General features: G+C 45.4%; 1 pseudogene; it reads left to right on the forward strand.

Annotated features, from left to right (window-relative positions):
* The first annotated feature begins 4012 nt into the window (after window positions 1-4012).
* Window positions 4013-4131, forward strand: LOC136876555 (5S ribosomal RNA; annotated as a pseudogene).
* The last annotated feature ends 1114 nt before the right edge of the window (window positions 4132-5245 follow it).

Below are 5245 nucleotides of genomic sequence, written 5' to 3' on the forward strand. Positions count from 1 at the left end.
TTCCCTGTCATCATTCCAGCAATACATTTCATTTCATCTGTCGGTCATTAATCATTAATCATTGCACCACAGGAGTGTGATAGGCTTCGGCAGCCAGCACAGTTCCTATCCTCGCTTCTAGATGGGGCTTCATTCATTTCATTTCTGACCCAGTCAAATGACTGCAAACAGGCTGTGGATTTATATTAATCACTGGAGACTTTGCCTTGTAGCTGCATCCATCCTTTTCTGCTGTGTGGTGTTCTCTTCACCTGTTCATAATTTGGACTTTCTGTAATTTTGTTAATATTTTCAACACATTTCTCCCCGGATACTTTCTTGACATTTTACCACAAATTTTGCCTTCTCTTTTCTTCAAGGAATAGATCAAAGTTTTTCTTTTCGCTATCACCTGTAAAATGTCCTCATTTTATTTCTCTGCTGCCCACTCGTTTTTTTAACTTCCCTCTCCAAATTTACAGTTCGAGAACTTCACCCCGTTTTAAACAAAAATAAACTCCAGCTAAAAGATTTTTGCAAATGTCTATGTTAATCCTCTCCATTTCAATGTCTTTTTTTTTTGCTATTGGTTTTACGTCGCACTGACACAGATAGGTCTTATGGCGACGATGTGACAGGAAAGGGCTAGGACTGGGAAGGAAGCGGCCGTGGCCTTAATTAAGGTACAGCCCCAGCATTTGCCTGGTGTGAAAATGGGAAACCACGGAAAACCATCTTCAGGGCTGCCGACAGTGGGGTTCGAACCACCTATCTCCCGAATACTGGATACTGGCCGCAATTAAGCGACTGCAGCTATCGAGCTCGCTCATTTCAATGTCTATCGGCAATGGAAATAATATATTTTACAGATTTTAGACCACTGTTCATTCTCACTTCCCATTGTTTGCCTTCAAAGTATTAGAAAATATATTCAAATATAGGATTTAGAACTTTGTCATATGGTGTGTAAAAGTGTCCGGAAATTCTGGAACAATGGTGGTGGTAGTGATTATTGTTTTAAGAAGAAGTTTACTAGGCATTCGTTCTCCATATAACCCTAATCGCAGAAAAAATGGAAGGGATCTGATACTTCAAAAATGAAGGTATCGTCCAAAGAAAGACGAGGGCCACGAAGGGCGTGAAAAAGAAAGACTTCCTAGGCCTAGAGTGCTCTAATACCGTCAGGGTCGGAAAGGAACAAGAGTTGACCAAGCGAGGTCGGATAGGATAGCTGAAAGTGAGGAGCCTGGCACAAGTAAGTGGAAGCAATGCCAGGACTCAGCTGAAGGCCCAGTGGCCACCAACGCACGCTCCCAAGTTAAGAGCCTCTCTGGCCCCTTCTAATCAGCTCTTACGACAATCAGGGGATACCATGGGTATTATTCTACCGCCCCCACCCACATGGAGATGAAAACAATGGACAAAGGAGAATTCCGATAGGCAAAGGAGAAGACTAGGTCATGACGTACGATTGGCCGAGAAATGACAGTCCTGTTGTGAGCAAACTATAGTGTGTCCTACTCCCAGCGGGACTGAGAGACAACAGGCATGCTCCAAGCGATATATTCATAATCTCCCTGAGCGAGCTCGATAGCTGCAGTCGCTTAAGTGCGGCCAGTATCCAGTATTCGGGAGATAGTAGGTTCGAACCCCACTGTCGGCAGCCTTGAAAATGGTTTTCCATGGTTTCCCATTTTCACACCAGGCAAATGCTGGGGCTGTACCTTAATTAAGGCCACGGCCGCTTCCTTCCCACTCTTAGCCCTTCCCTGTCCCATCGTCGCCATAAGACCTATCTGTGTCGGTGCGACGTAAAGCAACTAGCATAATCTCTCGCGTATTCTATTACATTTATTGCTTATTTATGCACCCAATAGCCTGTATCATGAGAACTAACCTTTTCTTACCGCCGGTGTTGAAAGTGGTGTCCTTCAGCATTCAAACATTCCTAGCATCTTCTAACGAAATTGCTGTTCACACGCGTAAAATCCTGTTGCGTAATTGTTCTAGTTACTGTTGTTATATTGTTTTTAAGTTAATCTATGGTGAGAGGAGTATTTCTGTAAACTTTATTTTTCAGGATTCCCCACAGATAAAAGTCACATAGAGTAAGATCGGGGGAGCGGGGGAAAGTAACTGACCGCCTCGTGGTTAAGCAGCGAATCAGAATGAGGTTGTGAATACACCGTTTGGAGCGGCCCCACTGGGAGTGGAACACACTGTATTTACAAAATAAGAAATGTCCACGTAGCCCACGTAAAGAGAAATTCGATTTGTTTCTGTGGTAGTGGTTAAACGTCTCACGAACACATGGACTTTTCCGGCGACGTAAGGATAGAAAAGGGCTAGGGCTGGGAACAAAGCGGCCGTGGCCTTAATTAAGGTACAGCCCCAGCATTTGCTTGATGTGAAAGTGGGGGAAAAAACGGAAAATAATCTTCAAGTCTGCCGACCGTGAAGTTCGAACTCAACATTTCCTCGATACAAGCTTGGAGCTAGGGACTTTCATTCATTCTTCTTTTTCTGCTGCTGCTTCTTCTTCTTCTTCTTCTTCTTCATCTTCAGGTTCCATCTCCTCTCTGAAGATTGGCAATCATCACAGCTATTCGGGCTGAGGATGTAGCTCTGAATAATCACTGGTGGCACACTTATACCACGTTTTCGAGTTATCCCGTCAGGATTTAACTCTAATAATAATGTTATTTGTTTTACGTCCCACTAACTACTCTTTTACTGTTTTCGGAGACGCCGAGGTGCCGGAATTTAGTCCCGCAGGAGTTCTTTTACGTGCCAGTAAATCTACCGACACGAGGCTGACGTATTTGAGCACCTTCAAATACCACCGGACTGAGCCAGGATCGAACCTGCCAAGTTGGGGTCAGAAGGCCAGCGCCTTAACCGTCTGAGCCACTCAGCCCGGCGGATGTAACTCTCCAACCCGTGCTGATTCAATCATCTGCATTTAGAGCTGTCTCCCTCGTGGCAAATTACGTATCACTTGTTTCTTTCTTAATCTGTTTACCCTCCAGGGTTGGTTTTCCCTCGGACTCGGCGAAGGATCCCACCTCTACCGCCTCAAGGGCAGTGTCCTGGAGCGTGAGACATTATTGGTTCGGGGGATACAACTGGGGAGGATGACCAGTACCTCGCCCAGACGGCCTCACCTGCTGTGCTGAAAAGGGGCCTTGGTGGGGGAGGGGAAGATTGGAAGGGATAGACAAGGAAGAGGGAAGGAAGCGCCCGTGGCCTTAAGTTAGGTACCATCCCGGCACTAGAAAAGAAGTGGGAAGCCACGGAAAACCACTTCCAGGATGGCTGAGGTGGGAATCGAACCCACCTCTACTCAGTGGATCTCCCGAGGTTGAGTGGACCCCGTGACAGCGCTCGTACCACTTTTCAAATTTCGTGTCAGAGCCGGGAATCCAACCCGGGCCTCCGGGGGTGGCAGCTAAACACAATAACCAACACACCACAGAGGCGGACCCTGTAAGTTGTTTACCTAGTCTTTTCTTAAATGCCGGGCTCAGTGGGACCCCAACTTGGCAGTTTCGATTCTGACTCACTCCGGTTACATCTGAAGGTGCTCGTGTTGGTAGATTTACTGCCACTTAAAAGAACTCCCGCGGGACACAGTTCCGGCATCTCGGCGCCTTCGAAAACCGTCAGAAGTAGTTACGAGGGACGTTAGACGTTTAGATGTTTTCAATCGTAAAATTACCAGCGTTTCGCCCGGTGTAATAGTGCGCTCATCAGTTGGATTGTTACACCTTTCCTTCTGTGAATTTAATTTTTGAACTACGGGTACTGTAATATTTATGTATTTATGCGCGTCCGCCTCCTTAACGTAACTGTTAAAGTTATTAGATGCCGTCCACGGGGGCCCGGATTCGATTCCCGATACTGCCGGAAATTTAAGATTGGCGGGAGGGCTGTTATATGCGTGAAATGGTACATGCAACTAACCTCCATTCGGGGGGGGGGGGGTGCCTGAAAATAGCTACACCACCTCGGGATGAGGACACGAGCTTCCTTTGCCAACGGCCATTCCATGTTGAAAACACCGGTTTTCGTCCGATCACGGCAGTTAAGCAACACTGGGCGTGGTCAATACTGTTATAGATGACCGCTTGGGAACACCACGTGCCGTTGGCTCAATTCCCTTTTAAGTCCGCCTCCGTAGCGTAACGATTAGTGTTAGGTACTAGCTGTTGTCCTAGGGGGCCCGGGTTCAATTGCCAGTACTGCCAGGAATTTAAGAATGGCAGGAGGGGTAGTAAGTAGTTGAAATGGTACATGCAGCTCACCTCCATTCGGGATGTGACCAAAAAGACTTGCACCAACTCGGGATGAGGACACGAGTTTACTTTAATATTTATGTGTATGTTTATTCCTCAGCCCGAAGACGGGTTGGACCCTCAACAGTTCCGCCATTAGCTGTCATAAATGGCCTTGGTTTCACTGAAGAGGCATGCTAGGGAAATGAGTGAGGTAGATACCCATTGCTTTCTTCACTGAGCCACATATCAGTCTGCCAAGCCCACTGAAATGCATGCACCTACTGACCCTATGAGCAACATTTTCACGCCATTCATAGCAGGGACTGGCTGCATAAGGAATGACATTACTAGCATCGCTCATACCTCAGACATTTTCATATTGTCAGAGCCAAGCATAAGACTGAGACACATCAATGAAAGTAACAAAATTGCTCTAGCCTATACCAGAAGACATAGCACACTGTAAACACTACATCTTGCCAACAAAGGCATATAATATTTATATTGTTGCCATCGATGTTTTCACGGCTCGTATTTATGGACAAGATATAGGCTTTTGGGCTTATGCCGTGTCAAGAAAATAAGCTGAAATTCTTTACGTTTCGCAGAGAACTGTGCTCTGCGTCATCAGAAGAAGGGCTTATCTTGGACGGTCGAGATTTTCTTCTGATGATGCAAAGCAAAGTTCTCTGCGAAACGTAAAAAATTTCAGCTTATTTTATTGACATGGCATAAGCCCAAAAGCCTATATCATGTCAATATTTATATTTTTATAAATTTATTTATTCATTTATTTTTTACTTTAGCAATGGTGAAGTTCGGGCTCGTGGCCATCTCTTACACTTAACCACGTAAATTACGTGATACACGTACAGGAGAAATTGCCTTTTATAAAAATTTCAGAGAAATTAAAAATTTATCGGGCATAACACTTGGTAAATTGTTCCGTGTGTCCGTTCGTCTGCCTTCTATTTTCCCTTGAAGGATCT

Source organism: Anabrus simplex, chromosome 6 (assembly GCF_040414725.1).
Source record: "Anabrus simplex isolate iqAnaSimp1 chromosome 6, ASM4041472v1, whole genome shotgun sequence".
Classification (NCBI taxonomy): domain Eukaryota; kingdom Metazoa; phylum Arthropoda; class Insecta; order Orthoptera; family Tettigoniidae; genus Anabrus; species Anabrus simplex.